The 19,991-nt window shown below is 28.9% G+C and overlaps 1 pseudogene; it reads left to right on the top strand.

Moving 5' to 3' along the window:
• LOC147808198 (protein GVQW3 pseudogene) overlaps positions 1 to 18,710 on the top strand; it is a 34,036-nt pseudogene extending 15,326 nt beyond the window's left edge.
• Positions 18,711 to 19,991: the final 1,281 nt, after the last annotated feature.

Consider the following 19,991-nt stretch of genomic DNA (forward strand, 5'->3'; position numbering starts at 1 on the left):
AGTATATTTTGCACTAAAAAATATTCATTGTTTTACCTCTTCTCAGAACCGGTTCCCACATTGCTAAACTTTTCAAAAATATTAGTTTTAAATTGTTCTTTTTTTCCTTATTGAACAAATTAAACTTCCTAACATATTTAAATCCTTATTACTGATATAAATCTCTGGGGTATTTACTGAATTTTTTCAAATGTGTTTTTGCTTATATTGAACAACTAAACGTATCGACTGGGCGTGAAAGATTTGTTCGAAATAACAATATCATGAAATCATTCAACACTGTTTTTCTACACCTGGGAATAATTTTATGTTTTGAAAAGTTCTAAAATGTTTAGTTATTGATTTTTGAAGTGAATTATACTTTCTTAATGATTAAAAATCAACTTAATTTTTAATTTTCACAACTTTTGTTACTGAAATTCACGAAAATTCTCTCAAAATCTTTTCCAGTGTGTCTCGATCTTGAGGAATTTTCTTGACTATGAAGTTAAAATTATAAGACGCCTGTTTTTGTGATATTATGTGTCCTCTGATCATGTTGTTCTTATTCGTGCACATGATTCGTTGTATAAAAATTATGGATATTTTTACGAGCGTCTTTGTTGAAAAAATTGCAATGTTCGAACCATCATGCAGTTATTGCGATCTGCAATATTTTTAAATTTTTTTTTTTACAATTTCAATACTGCTTGGTGGGCCGGGAAAGCCTGTTTAGTAGGGCACTGGGCCCATGTCCAAGAATTCGTGGGTTCTATTCCCGTCGGCCAACGACTCCCCATGTAGTAAATGGTGACTGATGCAAGTTAAATCTGTCGAGTCGCAAAATACTCCATGTTCCCTTAACAAATCAATACCTTTGGGGGTCCTGATCCAGGAGTTTTTTGGTCTTCTGTATTGGTTCAAAATTACAAGGCTACGGAGTTGAGCATTAGTATTCGCAAACCCGAAATTGGGTCAGCTGTTCAATGATGGATGTGAAATAAAAAAATTTAAAAAAAAAATACTGCTTGGTCGGTCACGCGCCCTTCAGAAAGGAAAAACATACAGAATTAAGTCACAAAATGACGTTTATGCAAGCACTTTAAATACAAGTGATGCATAGAAACACTGTAAATTTCATATTCGAATCATACAGGGGATTTTTAAAATCATAATAAAAATTTGCCGCTATTGCTTTGGCATCTATAGCCATTGAAAAAAAGTGAAACGGCTTGAATAACATTAGAATTTTTAAGCGTATTGGCTACTACCATTTTTACCTTATGTGTTTATTTAAAAATTAAGGTGATAATTTAAGTTAAAAAGTCAAGCACAAAATCTAATAATGCACTTCCCCTGAAAATAATAGCAAAAAAAAATTCTGAGCTAAAAATATTTTAAACTCCGGTGAGACAAAATACGTGTCAGGAAACAGTAAAAAAGGATTTCGAAGAAATAAAACTTTATGCCAAAAAATGCAATTATTAGATTATTATTTAATTTTGTAAAAGAATGCGCAAAAATGTGAACACTGGTGCAAACAATTTGTGTAGTAGCCAAATTCTTTTTCATCGAATATAAGTATATTTGTTTTTAAATTGATCAGGAAGATATTCAAAAAGAAATGCAAAAATTGTGTAAAAATATAAAGAAAAAAGAAATAAAATAGATAAATAAATTTCAATATAACCTTTTATTCTATCGAAGAAAACATATACTAGAACAAATAAAATTTGCATATTCATAAATATGCATTTGTTATAAAAATGCATGTTAAGAAAAAAATATGATGAAATATAAAATGTATATGCATTATTAAACCCCATTTAGTAAATGTTTTTCATGTGTAACAATACCAAGAAAGATTTTAAACGCAAGTACATAATAATAAAAGCCTTACTAATACTTTTAAAAAATGTATTTTTCTTATAAATGAATTTTATAAAAACGTTAATTATGAAATTAATCCTAAAATGTGGGGATTAGTACATTGTTTTAATGGTAGTGATAAAAGAACGAGGTAAAAGAATTTTTAATAAGAAGAAAAAATTTTTGCTTTGAAAATGATCAAACAATACTCAAAAAGATGTTCGAAATGTAAAAATAATATTGTTTATTTCATTCTCAGTATTTTATTAATAATGTTTTTCTATTTATTTATCTGTCACAGATTAAGTCTTCAATTTTGGTTTTACTTTATACAAGTAAAATAAACACGTCAACCGGAGAAAGATATTAATTAAAGAAACGAAAGTAAAATGTACGCAGAAAAAAGAAAATCTGTGAAAATTAGCAAAAATAAATATTTCTTGCGAGGAACTGAAAAATTTTAATTATCTAACAGTAAACAATTGTTTTTATGAATTTGATGAAAATAGTATTTATGGAATGTTTGGCATTAAAAGATTTGCGTTCTTATCTTATAAGCCGAAAAATTTTATGTAAAGCCTTAGTTTACAAGTATATATTTCTATATTAAAAAATATCATAAGAGCCTCCATCACTATTTTAGATATTTAACTTAGTAATATTTTCATAATATTAAGTTATTACTTAATATATAAGTTATTAATTTCATAATATTACTTTCATTTTCATTTCTCTATTAAAAAATCACAAGGGCCTTCGACACTGTTTTGCATATTTAACTAAGAGTTTTATTTATTTATTTATTTTTTGATCTACGCTAAAACTATGAAACGTTGAAACTTGAAATCACTAAAATGTGTAGAAAAGTTTACAGGAATTACGACGGAATAAAAAAATAATATTGGATAATTTCTTCGAGAATTATAAATTTTGAACCTGTTGAAAAAAATATCATACCTGTCTCTCTATAAGCCATAGGAATATAAATTCAAAGGTGAAATTTTAAATGCTCAAGTGGACACATTTGCTTATAAATTTAACGCTGAGTTCTTTCCGAAATTCAAATTTATTCAAAAATAAGACTTGCTCTAACTTGAAATTATGAAGGTTTACAAAATAATGTATAAAGAATTCAATAGAATAAAAAAAGTAATGTTTGATAATTAGTTTTGAAAATTGTTACTGTTAAACTTGTAGTAAAATAACAATGTTGGTTGCTAAAATGCAACCATGGAGTTAATTTCTTTTAATGGTGCACTGAACTTATCGTTCTCCGCTATGGAAGGTACCGGAAGTGTTGCTCATTTTCCGTTGCTAGTGCACACTTTGTGACCAAAGTCACGGAGGCGACCAACATTATCCATTCCCCACTGCCACAAATACCCGTTCACAAAGTGGGATACACTCACAAGTCAAGCACAATAGAGAACAGCACACAGAGAAAAACGTTCATGCTCTGAGAGGGATTCGAACCCGCTGCCATTGGCTTCGCAGTCAGGCATGCCAAAGAATATGCATAGGGGAAGAAAGCTAGCTTCCGTAGACATAATGTTAACCAGTGATCTAAGGTTTGTTGTTGTCTCTATGTATAAAGTAAAAAGCAATATTTTGAGGCACAACAGAAGTTCTTGAAACGGGCTTCCACCCTTCTCTTCTCCCAACAACTACAGGAGTTGGGGAGAAGGAGATCATTTTTGTATTTTTATTTATTACTAGTTTGTTCTAAATTTTTACACTAATGATAAACGTTGCTGTATTGTTAATAAAGGCATTCCTTTGAGAAATCATTTATATCATCTATATTGATTAAATCTGCTAACACACTTTGACATAGAAATTGAAACAATTATATCGAAATTTCGAAAAATATAAATATTGAGGTGAGATTAAAAATGTTCCCTTTCCAGGAATGCTACAGGCGACTATAAATGGAAAAAAGTGGTAGAAACTCACTTCATTTTTTATCTTTAAGTTAAAATAAGATTAAACAGGATTAAATTGAGCTATAATCTGGTTTATATATATATATATATATATATATATATATATATATATATATATATTGTTATTGACTCCTAAATAAGTATTTAGCAAAATAGGACTATTCAAGGAGTTCAACGTGATCCAAAACTTCTGAAAGTCACCATGAGTCTTAAATTAATTACAAAATAATGTGGTTAGTAAATAATAATATTAATGATAAAATATTAATAAATATTATTAGTATTAAAAAGTAATAATAATAATAATGTGGTTAATAAATAGCAAACAAAATAATGTCTGAATGTCACCATGAGCCTTAAATTAATTACAAAATAATGTGGTTAAATATGTCACCTAAATAAGTATTCCGAAAAATATAGCGATGATTTGGATGTAAAGTAATCTAAAAATTCTAACAGTGCCATAACAAGCATATAATCAAATTTAAATAAACTTAAATGACAATATAATAAGGTTAAACGTGTCACTAAAATAAGGATTCAGCAAAATTGAATGATTTTATAAGTTCAAAGTGACTCAAACTATTTAAAATTAAGCCGTGAGTAGTAACTAATTTATGGAATACATAGATTATTGTACAAACAGAAAATTATTTCTGAAAAACACTGAAAACATTAATTTTTGAAATATATTCAAAAATGACGAGACTAGACAAATATTTCAGAACCTTTTTTATCTATCGTACATCTGCAATTTCGATTCACATACATTGAAAATCTGGTGTAAAAAGTCTTTTAATACCTCTCGCCTTAGGTAGTCAATTTCCTTTCATCCTAAGACTAACGTAAGGCCTTACCTAATAAAATCTCCATGCAAGAAAGAAAAAGGATTGATTTTTCCCCATCTTTAACGAAAACCTGCCCAATAAAATGTCTTCGCTTGTAAAGAAAATTGATTTCCACTGGATAAAAACTAAGGAAGCTTGAACCTTAATGAGGTTAAGAAACTCAATTTTAAAGAATGCATTACTTGCGGTATAACGTTTTTTTACGTTATTTTAATAAGTATTCCCTACACTTTTGGAATGTTTTTCGAGAAAATATCCGAAATTGAATTATTTGCACGAATAATTTTCAATTCGCCTGTTGCATTTTACAACATCTACTGCTAGAGATGCTTTTAAGTTGGTCTTCCTTTCAGAATATTTAACAAAGAGAAGAATTTTTAAATGCATTTTTTTTGTTTTAGCACTTGAAAAAAAGAAAATATTTTATAAATACAGTTTGCTTCAGTGATAATTTTTTTTAATTAAAAAATTCAAAACTGTTATTGACATAATTAGTATTCTTTTAAATATTAGAGCCTAAATTAGTATAATTAGTACACTTTCTTCATATCAAATATCCTAATTCAAAAAAACTTTTGCATTAAGTTATTTGGTAAGAATATCTTTATAATTTTGAAAGGTAAATATTACACATATATTTACCCTGTTCTTGTCCTAAAGATCTAAACTTAGTCCACAAAAATATCGGACATTTTGGATCAAGCCAGGAAAGGGAAAATACATCTATGTGAATTTATCTTAAACAACAGTTGAATTTTCTTAAAAATGAATTCGTATAATCTTTATGTAATAGTATTACATCTTTAAATGACATTCTTACAACTTTAAATTATAAAAGCTATAGACTTCAAAAATGGCTCATTTTTGACGCAAATTATATATATATAAATATATATATATATATATATATATATATATATATATATATATATATATATATATATATATATATATATATATATATATATATATATATATATATATATATATGGGAGAGTCGGGTAGCCCCGCCCACTGTCAATTTCATATGTATAGAATATTTTTTCAAGTCAGTGGGCCATCGGACTATAATTGTTATATTAAAAAAAGATTATTTTCAAAGTTTCAAGTATTTATGTGCTGTTAACATGGTAAACAATAGTTTTGAAAATATGTTGAATACAGTTGTCATGAAATTAAGAAAAATTGGTTGAAATTTTCGATTAAACTTCATTTTAATACTAAAAATTTTTTTTCTATACATACAGGATTAAAGTATGTAGTCATAAGTTTAATTTGCACGAAGAAAGGAAGTCTATATGTGAAAAATTTTTCGAGTAATTAAAAATTTACAAAAAAATTGGATTTCAGGTAGCCCCGCTCACATGAATGTCAGGTATCAACGACCAATTTTATTTCGTCGATAAATGTACGGTTGCGAAGATTATTATTTTATTGCTTCAAATTTGAATGTTATATGCATTTTTAACAACAAATATTGTTGCTATTAAGTGATAGAATTCACTAAAAGTATGTAAATATGTAATAAATAAAATAATTTTGCGATAAAAATGATAAACGAGGTTTACCTATTGTCAATACATTGGTCATTTTCATTGACACCTGAAAAAAAAGTCAAAAAACATAATTCTTGTAATTGGGCGGGGCTACCCGACACATTTTGAAAAGAGCTGAAAAACATGTTTTTTTAAATTTCTATTTTTTTAAGTTAAACTATTCTTTCTTTGGTTTATTCTTTTTGCATTATTTAATTAGATGATAAAAAAAATAGAAACATACAAAAATATTGATTATTACTCGATATTATACTCTTTAAGTGAGCGGGGCTACCCGACTCTCCCCTATATATATATATATATATATATATATATATATATATATACATACAGGGTGTCTCAGTTGAACGTTTCAGAACTCCTGAGAAGGGTGGGGCACATCCTGACGACTTGAAATCGTATGGCAATGCGGGGTCGGAAATGCTTTCCTGAAGCGGTGATGTACACAGAAGCACCATAAAGAAAAGAGGTTGTAAGGTAAAAATCGTTTTAATAATACATTGAAAAAAGCATAAGGCACATGGGTCAAAATAAGTGTTCGAAGTTTCTGCCACCGGCTACGATGCACACCTCACATCTCCGGCGCATGGACATCCGAGCATTCCGCAACACTCCAGGCATATCTCGAATTTCTGTGGCAGCTACTGCGATTCTTGCAACCAGCTCCTCAGCATTGTCAACAGGGGTGTCATAATTCAGTGTTTTCACATGACCCCAGAAATAAAAATCAAGTCATGATAGATCGGGTGACTGAGGAGGCCAACGCACTGGAAAGCACGGAACTTTCGAACAACGCCATCTACCGCGTCTGGAAAGCATTTCCGACCCCCCATTGCGATATGATTTCAGGTCGTCAGGATGCACTCTACCCCTTTTAGGAGTTCTGAAACTTTAACTGAGACACCCTGTATATATATATATATATATATATATATATATAATATTTCACTTGAAAATTTAAGAATTAAAAAGTTACCTATGGTATTATTTTATGAGGCATTACTATTTTATTTGATAGACAACTTTTGAAATTAAAACATGAAATTTAGTACTTTTAAGCTATGTTTGCCTTTATTGTACTGAACAAGGTTTAAAAATCGGAAATTTGGAAAAATATGTAAATAAGACTCATTGTATGCAAGATTTGAATACTTTAGAAATCAAACTGCCGATAGCAAAGGATATATATGACAACACTTTAATAAGATCAGTAACCTATGCAAAAAGGATATTTTTTGAAAAAAATCTAAAAAAGTACTATTTTAAGAGGGCAAAATAAATTTTTTTTTCCAAGCACAAAATTTACTTTAGTTATATGAAACGAATATAAGACGATTGTTCGCAGGAATTAAGATTTTCGTATTTAGTCAAAAATCCATTTTATGCCTATATACGATTTATTGTATGGCAGCCAATAAAGATATCCAGCTAAATTTTTCCCCTACATAATTTCAGTAAAATATTGAGATTAAAATAAGATGTCAGCATACTGGGATTTTTTAAAAAATTTTTCTGTTTATTTAAACGTTAAGTTAAAGACAAGATCGGGGAATAAAACCTCTCTACTAGATCAATTGTTGAAGTTTTAAACAAAGTTGGAGCCACGCCGGCTGGAATCAGGCCAGTTTCTCTGTCATTAGATAATCCCAACGGATTTAATTTCCAAAATGAACGGTTTGACATCCATGAAAATCGAATAAATTATATTGATAATGGAATAAAGTAGGATAAGGCTCCTTGAGATCCAATACGATTAAAATATTCCATATGGTTGGTCATCAAATTAGAAGAAGGGGCTTTTATAAAAGCAATTCTTCCCAAGATTGAAAAATTTCGTTTCATTAAAAAAGAAGGTTGGGATTTTTTTGAAGAAGATAATATATTCGGCGATACATTCCATTCCACGTGGCAAATATAGATGCATGCAAATTGCTAATGTGCATAAAATGAAATAATAAAAAATTTGATTTCCAAGACTTAAAAAAAATATGAACTAACAGTTCAAAATTTTTGGTAACAACAAACAAGAAAGTAAAGCATAATTTACAAAAAATAAACTATTTCCTGGTATTAAACTCAATTAAATCAATATTAACTTTAACTAATAACTTTACTTTACTTTTATTATTAACTTTACTTTGCGATTGACATTACTAATCGCCGTAACTTACAAGCCAGATTTGGCATACAGGACACTTTGATCATCGCCAATCTAATCATGCAAAGTTTTAAAATGGTTTATAATATATATTTTTTACTATTTTAAGGCACTCCATAATATGAAATAAAACTATAGACCATTAAGTTTTATTTCATCCGGAAAATTTCACCCATCCTAAGAAATTGGAAATACTTACGATACGACAATTACGATTGGTGTTTAGCAGCTTCATGGTGCTGCCATCTATACATGAATGAGAATATCGTGTTTTAACATTCCATGGTAACAAATTAGAGAGTGTAGGACACTTGAAACTCTTTATGTGGTGAAGGAAATGGATGAAACATTTTGGTATCAACTCTAGGATTTGAACCCCGTTCTGTGGGCCATGAGATTGGCAGATTACCCTTCTCTGCTAAAAAATGTTCCAACTGCAAGGAACTAAGTAGCTTCATTAAGTGACCCTAGTTGTTGCGATTAAATTCTGTTTGTTAAACTGCATTTGGGGAAAGTAGTAAATATACTGTTTTTCTCAAAGTTGACTGTTTGAATACCATCTCTATAGTTATTTAACTGTTTTTTTTTATATGGTAAAATAACAATCAATGGTAAAATATCAGTCAGTATGGTAAATATCAATCAATGGTAAAATATCAATTACCTCTAACAGTGTATAAAGCGAGAATAATGAAAAAATAATGAATTTTAACAAAGTTAAGTGATTGTGAAATAGGTCAATTTTATCAAAAAAGGTCCATGATAATTTTTCGATTTTTTTTTTCATTTTTTGTTTCATATATTATTCATTATTGTATTATCATTTCAGGTTTTATTGTACAATCCACTCATAAATCTAAATAAAAAATTTATAGTTAAATAATTTCAAAATTTTGCCCCCGAAAGCATTTAGATGCCTCAAGCGCACTCGTGCTGAATCTAGGAGATTCGAGATTTATGGGAAAAATTTTAGATCCTGTAAATTCTGCATGGCTCTGCAGAGATAGAAAGGGTTAAGAAATAATGTGATATTCTTCGAAAAATAATGGAGAAAAAATATATCGTGGAATGTCCAAAGTAATTTCGTCGATAGTCTTGATTACTTATTTTCTGCAGCCAAGCATTTTATTGTTCATTCTTTCAACGTCCAATTACGTGAGGAATTGTTCCTATAGCTGTGTACCTGTACCAATGATTTGATCGAGATCTTATTTCTTCGGAGACTATATATCTTTACCTTAAGAGAAAATGACTTGCAATCAATTTCGTGTGCTCACGTGTATCGGTTACTAAGTCAATAATATACGACGTGTATTCTTAGGTTAGTTTTCCCATGCATTTCAAAACGCTACGATTCAATAATGCAATGTGATAAATATATTTAAAATTAAAATAGAAGGAATTGTCTTCGTTTGTGAACACTGTGCAAAAAAATAAAACCTTAAAATTTTAACCCTGGATAACTTTTGATCTAATGATCGGATTTTCTCATTCTAGGACTCAATCTTAATAGTTTGAGGGAGTGATTTCTTATATGCTAATTAATTAGTACAGACTACATTTTAATTTACGAAATTAGACACAAAAACTTACTTTTTCTGAGTATATGTGGCAATTTTTCGACTGATTCTGATTTCTGACTAGCAAAATATGGGGGTGGCGCTGGGTTATAAGGTACACATAGTTTGATCAGAAGAGTGACCCCTCCCCCAGTTTGGATTCTTTAATGCTAATTTTACTTTTTACGACTTTCACCCTATTTCGAGAACTTTCAAAATGAATCGAAAATTTTTACACGCAACTATAAAAATCGTTAATCTAAAGATAATTTCATGCGAAAAGTAACTTTTCAAAATTTTTTAGTTTTTTTTGTTATTTTATTTACTAATAGTTGGAAACATTTTTAATAGTAAGATGCACAATTTTTACATCATTTTAAAACATGTAATTTTACAAGGCAAAATAAAAGAAAATGAGTGAAATCGGTCAAATAGTTCCTGAGAAATCAAATTGTAAACAGTCGACATTTTCAAAATTCCACATTAGGACCATATTTTTCCGATTTGCGGTTACCCCTAACACTTTGGGGGACAAAAATCCAGATTTGACGAAAAAAACTTCTTGTTTATCGAGAGAAAGAACATTTTTGTGTCTGATTTCGTAACTTGATTGCACTAATCAATTTGCATATTTCCCACCTCAAACTATAAAGTTTGAAATCTTGAACGTGACGATTTGATTATCACATCAAAAGTTATTCAGGGTAAATTATTAATTTTTTGCGCACTGTATTTATATAAAGCAAAGATATTCTTGCATCTAGAATTCATCTTACACCAAATTTCGAAATAGTTAATTAAATGAAGCTTTTTCTTCTGGTATATCTGTAACTCAATACAGCTTTTTCAGTTATGCAAACCCTTATATACGGTCTAAATAAGCTAAAAAAAATATTTTAATTTTAACTAAGAATTGAAATCTGCGTTAAGTTTATTTTTTTGTTTCCAAAATTACTAAAAATCAAGCATTTATTTTATTTTTCATTTAAAATAGTGTTTGAAATGCATGCTAATGAAATAATTTTAATATTTAATTCATTAAACAATTTTTATTGTTGTTAATTGATGCATGAAAATGCTTTTGTGGTGAAACATATTTATGGTTTTGATTTTTTATATGAAGCAAGAGTTACACTTGACCATTAAAATCAAAATAGTTTTTTGAACTTTTCAATGTGGAATTTTAAGGACTTGAAGCTGGAGCTACTTATTTCAGTGCATTTATAACTTGGGAAGATAACGTTTTTATCATTTTATTTGTTTTAGAACTAGTTGTGGTGTAATAAATTAGTATAAATATAACTCGAAATTAATATTCATTGCTTTTCCAATAATAATAATAATAATAATAATAACAATAATATATATTATATATATATATATATATATATATATATATATATATATATATATATATATATATATATATATATATATATATATATATATATATATATATATATATATATATATATATATATATATATATATATATATATATATATATATATATATATATATATGGGTCATTCTCACGAAAACTGTCATTTTTCAGTTCATAAAATCCCAAAAAAGTAAAGTGAATAAAAAGCTCTGAAACTTTTTATATTAATAGAAATATGTAATGGCATTATAAAAAAAGTATATATCCCATAAAATATACTTAATATTTAAATTAATTAATTTTTAAATAATTAATTTATAATTAATTAATTTATAATAATTAATAATTAATTAATTAATTTAATAAATTAATTAATTTAATAAATTAATTTATTAATTTTTTAATTTATTTTTCAAATTAATTAATAAGTAAATTAATTATTTTCATTATTTAAAAAGTGAGGGAATGACACTAATAGTGTTATAGATATTTTATTTTAATACATGTTTTTATTTAAGTTACATCTACCTAAAGTTTGAAAATGATAACATATTAAGTATATCTAATATTTATTGTAATTTAGTCTTATATATTTAATAGTTTTTACAGGTTTGGGAAATAAAATTGGCTAGCACGATTGAACAAAAAAAAAAATTTAATAATATACTCATCTTGAATCATTCCCTCACTTCAGCGTCATTCCCTCACTTTATACACTAGTGAGGGAATGACGAATTCAATAAAATTTAAAAATAACAGTTTTAAAATTTTACCTGGTTTGATTCATTCAAATTTATTCCACAGCAAAGCTTCTTTATGTTGAAGATGGAAACATACTGCAATTTTGTTCCATGATGCCAGTAGTTAACTTCTGAAGTTTTTATTAAAATATTTTTATTCTAAGAAGAGGGCAGGTGATAAGAACATTGTTGTGAGGGAATGACGCGAAACACTGGGGACAAAGTTTAAATTAGTGCTGTGTTAATATTTTTATCAGAAATTAAATTTAAAATTGATTTTCTGAATTCTATATTTCAGTATTCTGAAATAAAAAACACGAATTTGTAAAAAAAAGTTTTGTTATTTCAGAAACAATTTTTTTCTTTTTTTTAAATCAGCAGTGGGGACAAGTGAGGGAATGACATATTGGTATATTTTAATTACCTAAAATAAATAAAAAATAAAAATTGATAATTTTATTTTAATTCCTTTGTTAGCTTGCATTCTGAAGAACACTTTCCCTGATTTTTTTTTCGTAAGCTGTAAAACAAACATAAAATATACTGGGGACATGAAAATGACTGTTTCTGTGAGAATGACCCATATATATGTAATAATAATATATATAATAATAATAATAACAATAATATATATATTAAAATCTTTAAAGTGCGAAAACTTAAAATTAACATTCACTTTATAGATAAACTTGTGTGCAAAATGCAAATGATTACCAACACTTTCACTTTTCCGTCCTCTAAAAATAATAACAAAAGGGCAATTTACATTTTTAATTAATTTCAGACCATAACAAAAATCTATTTACATTTAATTACCTGGTGTTACTTTCACGTTAAGCTCGAGTTTCATACTAAGGCAAAGTTTCATGTAATAATGAGAAGGATATCTTGAAAACAAAGGAAGCATTAAGGAATTCTTTTAAATACAGTGTAATTGAAAAACCTTTTTTTATGCTCTCTTGGAACGGATCCAATAAAAAAGAAACTCTAAAGAAAGTTTCTAAATATAGTTCAAAAGTGTGACTTTAATAGGATGTATTCATGAAACATAAACAGGAAAATTAATGACGTTTAGTAAATAAAAAACTAAAGTTTATAATAATCCATATTTTTTATGCATATGATTATGAAGAAGGAATTTTTGGAATTTGTAAAATGTCTAATAATGAAAGGCATAATGTATCAGATTCAAATTTTTCTCTTTTTAAGTAAAAAGCAAATCAATGTTCAATGAAGTAAGAGAGAAAATTAAAATATTAAGGATTTCATCACAATTACCATTATTGTCATAATACAAAAATATTAGAATTTGCTTAGTTTTTGTTAGGACTCATAGGATTTAAATTTTATGCTTTTCATTCTAAAGAAAAACAAATATAAAACTACTTCTGCAGAACATGCTTGTATTTTTTGTCTTTAAACAGTTAAAATTTGTATTTAAAAACTAAGATTTAAATATTTCACTTGAGGCTATCTTACTTTCAGCTTATGGCAAAATATACAATTTAAGCGAAATCAGTCGACTGGTTACTGAGAAGTCAAATTTTAACTAACTGGCTTTTTTAACATTCAATTTCTGAGTAACTATTGTACCGATATTGCTAAATTTACTTTAACATTTGCCATGTGAAATTACATTCTTTAAATTGATGTAAAAATTTTATACCTTCCAAATCAAACATTTTTTGACTATAACCATAAAATATAATGAATAATTAATAAAAGGTAAATTTATAAAAAATCATTTTTCTGTAAACTAATTGTATAATTGTGTGTAGAAATTTTTCAATTTGCCTTAAAAGTTCTCAAAATATAGCAAGCTACGCAAAAAGTAAAATTAACGAGAAGGGGCTCATATTTAAGCTAGTTCAGCTAGCCTGACCAACTCTTGACACCATACTTCCCAGATTACGGCTACCCTTATATTTTTGAGTTAAGAAATACAAATACATCAAGCAAGAGGTATGTTTATCTAGGAAAAATACATTTTTGAAACTTAAAATATCTTCTGCACTTATTGATCAGCGCATTTGTGGTCACCCTATTAAACCTTTAAGATTTAGTCCTAAAACATGAAGATCCGACCATTAGATCTAAAGTTATTCTAAGTGGACCATTTTCTGCACACTGTGCACCCAAAACAATGTCGGTGGCAACCATTGGGATTTTTAAAATATAGAGGAAAAAAATTTCAAATTGTTTCGTTATAGATTTAAGAATTATATTTTTCTATTAGACTAACGCAATTTTTTCAATTTTAAATCTAATAAAATATTAGCGATAAACTCATTACGAATATTCTAAATTTATTTAGAATCTTACATTTTTCAAACTATCTGGAAGTTCTGTAACGGACCAAAACTATCAAAACGTTGAATGCCATGCTATATTATGAATTTCAAAAATATGTTGTGGTAGACATATTTTATCTTCACTCCTTTTAAAAAGAAAAAAAAATTCTATTGTCTTGTCTAGTCTATTACTGAACCTTTCTAAATGGTTTTAGTCTAATTTTGAAATTTCAATTAGGGAATAAACAGAACTACACACCGCAAAATAGAGGATTTTTACTTAACAACTGAAAACTGGCTCAATATTTCTCTATAGAAAATCAAATCTTTTAACGTACATCTGAATGCATTACACTTATAGAGGTTAGCTACATTTTCTTAAAACTTGCATTAAAATGTAAATTGAATTTGCATTCTTTCATTTATTATGTACTATAATGTTTACAACATTAAGGAGAGTATTGAATTTTATAATGCTTCCTTAATCTTTTCGTGTGTAGAGGGCTAAATTCTAAACCATTAAATGTCTTTTAAATATTTGTTTTTTAAGAAGTTTTCAACATGAATCTTTGCAAAGTAGTTTATATGTTTTTTTTAATGAATTTCTACTAAACGTAAATTCAAATTTTGAAATTGTAATTACGAATTGTAAAGTATTATTTATATTTTCTTAAGGTAGGTACGTATTTGAAATTTATAATAGCTTTGATTAAGAAGAATTATGCAATAAATTAAATTGTAGAGGTTCATTTCTTATTAGCTCCTAAATTCAAAGCATATTCGCCACTACTATGTTCAACACGTGTTCGAAGAATGTTGCGCAAGACAATTAACTCAAATCACAAAAACATTTTCCCCGTAGAAAACATATTCTGGAAAGGGATCAGATTTAAGACTCTTTATAAAATATCTACAGAATAAGAACACTTGCGTATGAAAGACTTCACGTTGAATAAGTAGTTATTTCTCTGTAATTCAACGTTACTTAATGTAAAAGACAGGATACACTGTCTACCACTCCATCTACCACTGAAGATATTTCACGTCAGAACTGTGGTCATTGCAAACTTGATGTGGAATTCGTATTGACTGAGATTCGAACCCCTGTTCGCCTCATTGGAAGGCGAACGCTCTTCTATTATTCTATTATTATTTTTCTCTTACCTATTCTCTTAAATTGAGAAATCATATCATGAAGAGCCAAGTTTTAGTTAAATATTATCATTAAAGTATGTACGCTGGACAGAGTCTAAATAGAAATGTTAAAAAAATTGCCGGGGGTATGCCAAAAATTAAAGGGATTTTGAAAATACGCGCTCATCTTGGATTGTGAAAATGCGCAAATAATTAACATTCTACCTATGTGTAAATCTTGACTGAGACTTTCTTCGGTTTTTTTTTTTTTTGAGTAGGAAGACCTTAAACCTGCATCACCTTAAAGGAGATTAAGTACTGTATTAACAAAATCCAGTCTAATTTGAGGAAAATGATAATTATAAATTTTGATAAAAGTTTCAGCAAAACTATTCTGGAGTCATTTGGCTGAAATGCTATTCCACACATACGTGTACTTATGAGTTATGTTGATTATCGCATAGACAAACGCATAGACCTACTAAACGAAACAAAACCTGTTTTCTCCAGTTACCGAGAAGCATTAACGATTAAGCACATCTTGACCCAGTGTTCCAATTTTAAAATTTGAGAGACTGCGATATTTCAGCTCTTATTATCCAAAATTATTAACTTTTATTGGAGACGATAGACATCGATATCTTTTTTCATATCTTAAAGACACTGGATACTTCCAAAACTTATAAACTAGAACTTTTTTTACGGTGAATTTTAATAAAAGACTGTGTAAGTACCTGCAAAATCATGAAAATCATAAAGCTAATATGGATTTCCATAAGTAAATTTAAGTTATAATTCTGTAAAAGAAGTTCTCTAATAAAAGCACTTGTTTTTTTTTAATAAAACTAACTTTTGCCGGGATTTTCGTTTTTACATGTATACATTAGAAAAGCTGCGAAGAAAATAGGAAAGGATCATAATGTGGAGTAATTCAAAACTCTTTGAATATTTAAAAAGAAACACCTAAATCTACATTATTAGCAACTAAACTACTTTATTCTGAGTTCGCTGTTTATTTATTTCCACCCACGTATTCATCTACACCATCTAAGCTGAAAGATGTGATAAGATATTTAGAATTCGTTTTACAACTTACGTTCCATTAACCAAAAAATGAATAATTTCCCAAAAGAGTTAGTTCTCCTAAAATGCTTTATTATTTCATGCTTGCGTGAGCAAAAAGCTTAAGTCAAGATAAATTTATTGTAAATTTTTGCATCTTAGTTTATTTTACTCCGAAAATCATGCATTATTCTATTTTTAACATGTGAACAGCATTATTATTTTGTTTGCTTTCTAAAATAAAATAATATTGTACATGGCAATGTTGTGTTTCGTGCTTTTGTATTACATATTCTAAAGATGCATTATATTTATAGTAATATACAAACAAATATTTACTTTTTCAGCCACTATTACTCAATATCGACTATATAAATCAACTCAACTTTAGAAAACATCAGCTGATGGGGAATATTAATTCAATTTTTGTTAACATTTAATATGCTTTTTATTCATTTTTAGATTGAGTTTACTTCACTTTTGCAGGATTTTTCAGCTTTAAACAATGTATTTATCTCCGCATATTGCTTGAACTGATCAACACGAGGCTATTTTTCATTCTGCTCTTTATTCTTGAGTCTTTTAATTTGCAGGCTTTACATAGATTTTAATTTGAGTCTCATAGTTTACATGTTTTATATCGAATTTATTTTGTGTCTTATAGTTTACAGGTTTTATATAGATTTCAATTTGAGTCTTACAGTTCACAGGTTTTACATAGATTTTAATTTGAGTCTTATAGTTTACAGGTTTTATATAGGTATTAAAGTGACCAGGAAACTCTTATACATGGAGAGTTTCCTGGTCATTCTAAATCAGTCGCTTTGTTTGTTTGGCTAGATATTACCATATTTGATTAAAGTTATTAAAAGGAGCTGAATATCGTTGAAAAATTCAATCTCTCTTATTTCTTGTTTGACGTCTTTCTTTCTTGGTTTTCCAGTCTTGTGTAGCCATCGTCCATAACTCCTTTAAAGATAAAAAGCTAATTTTCAACTCTGCCGTATGAAATACATTACTTAAAATAATCTATTCTCTTTATGCACTGCTGGTCAATGGCTAAGGACGGACCACAAATGGCTGAAAAGCGAATAAAAATTAAGCATGGTTATATGCTAAGTGAAACAAAAGAATACCAGACTCCTAGGACAATTTATTGTACTCTGAAACGCAGAAGGTGTGAAATTTATTCGAGAAACAAAATAGTAGTTTCATGCTTCAAGCGCAAAAATGAAGGAAAAAAATGCAAATTCCATTTGTAGGCATCATGAAATAAGATGGCAATATCGGTTATGACGTGAAGACGTGGGACATTGAAGACGTGGCAAGTTTCCAGACGTTGTAGCATGCTTTGCACAACACTATCCAGTAGTTGTTGGAGCAATTTGCTCCATGTCTCTGTTAGTATACAAATGAGGGAGTCCTTACTCATTACATGACATTCTCGTCAAGCAACATTCCTCCCCAAAGCATCCTACATATTTTTAATGAGATTCAGATCTGGAGAACTCACTAACCATACGAGTCGTTGAATATCCACACTATGTACACACTCGTCAACAGTCACTGTTCAAAAATATGTTGCATTGCGTCCTTAAAAACAAATTTATCATCTACGGCCTCACGGAGCAAATGAATATGAACAGAATATCATTAATGCAGCGTTGACTAGCCATAGTTCCAGTTCAAAGCACATAGAAGGGCGTACGGCCATTAATGCCAGCCCATACCATGACACATGTTGGACATCGGTTCCTTTCCTGTATGTTTTCCCAAATATACGCAGTACCAATCTCTCTCACACCAGGTCTTTTGGGTCGAGAATCTGACGAGAGACTGAATTTTACTCTCATCTGAGGTTAATATACAAGCCCAGTCCTTTCTGCGGGAACTGCGATGCTGAAAAAAAAATTCTGAAATTACCATTACAAGCGGGGCGATACGGTGACGTCTTGACTATTGCATGCATGCAACAGCTCGGCGGATGTATCATCCCCTATTTGGAAACGTCTGGCTACGTTTTTCAGTAGATTGGCTAGTCAGTGGTCATATGAATCTGTTTTGCTATCTGACTGGCTGTACTATACCGGTTCCTTTTTCTGGATAACACTATGTGCATGTTTTTGTTTCAGGCATCATACATGGAACACAACCTCCCAGTGGTTTCTGCACACTCCTGTTGTTTGAAATGATTTCCAAAGCCTTGAAACAACAATGTGACTAACGTCAAATTTTTTGGCAACATTAGATATTTTTGGGCCCTGTTCTATGTTCCCGATAATACGGCCTTGCATAAAATAGTCTAAATTAAACCCGGAAGACATATCAAAAATTCAGCTTTTCAATTTATTGTTTCCATTAAACTTTGATTTCAAACAACAAAGCTCAAAACGCGCCACATACTTCATATCTCTTATAAGCACTGTCATGTGACAAACCAGCTTGACAATCCGAAATTTTCCTAAGCTAAACATGTTTTACTGTATCATGCACCTAAGGAAATTTTCCCATTTCCTTTAAATCAAATTTGCGGTTACTATCGTTGCTATTATCATATGTCCTTAGGAATTGTCCAGCTGTATATTAGAAAATATAAAAAAAATATCCTGATTATAAAAGTATGTACGCAACTGTACTGATTCTAGAACAACATATTGCATTGAAAACATCTAATGCGAAAAAAAGTAGAATAAATTTTATTTCTTTTAATTCCGTTCGGACGACTCAACGCATCAGCAACATTCTTTCCCTCCAGAATTCACTTATACCCATGTAAAACTTTCAGATTTGAATTTCGTAAACCTAAGATTATGTTTATAGACCATAAACGTATCATCAAAATTTATATAAATATCACAGTTGTCACAGACCTTGCATACCTAACTAAATAAGATAGAAAACTTGATATCGAAGTTCATTTCACAAGAAAAAACAAGAAGCTGGAATCGAGTACTCACATATTGGTTTAAAATCGGGAAAATATACCATTCGTTTGAAAGTTACTTATGTCTGAATTTAAAATTTGGATAGGAGTTCCTATGAATATAACGAGTTCCAAAGTTCGTTTTCTTTTTATTCACTTTGGAGTTCCGAGCCCAACAAAATTTAATTCGAGTCCATCCGAACCCGGTATACGTAAGATTAATTAGAGAGCGAGGTATACACCGGATAATGACGAAATTTTGTGGTCTCACAAAGCGAAACACAGAAACGAAGTTTTAGATTGTAACTTCTTATGCCCATTTTTTACAGTTAATAACTAAACCAGACGTTTGCAAAAAGTATTCAAGAAGTTTATAGAAATTTTAATAATAACTAAACCAGACGCTTGTAAAAAGTATTCAAGAAGTTTATTGAACTTTTAATAATGAGTTCGAGTCCATCCGAGAAAGAAACCTTTTCTCTACAAACGAGCCCGTTTTAACTCTAATGGGCTTCTAACCAAATGGTTAGCTTTAAGCGTTGACG

Source organism: Parasteatoda tepidariorum, chromosome 6, assembly GCF_982258835.1.
Source record: "Parasteatoda tepidariorum strain Cologne lab strain chromosome 6, Ptep-v5.0, whole genome shotgun sequence".
In the NCBI taxonomy this organism is placed as follows: domain Eukaryota; kingdom Metazoa; phylum Arthropoda; class Arachnida; order Araneae; family Theridiidae; genus Parasteatoda; species Parasteatoda tepidariorum.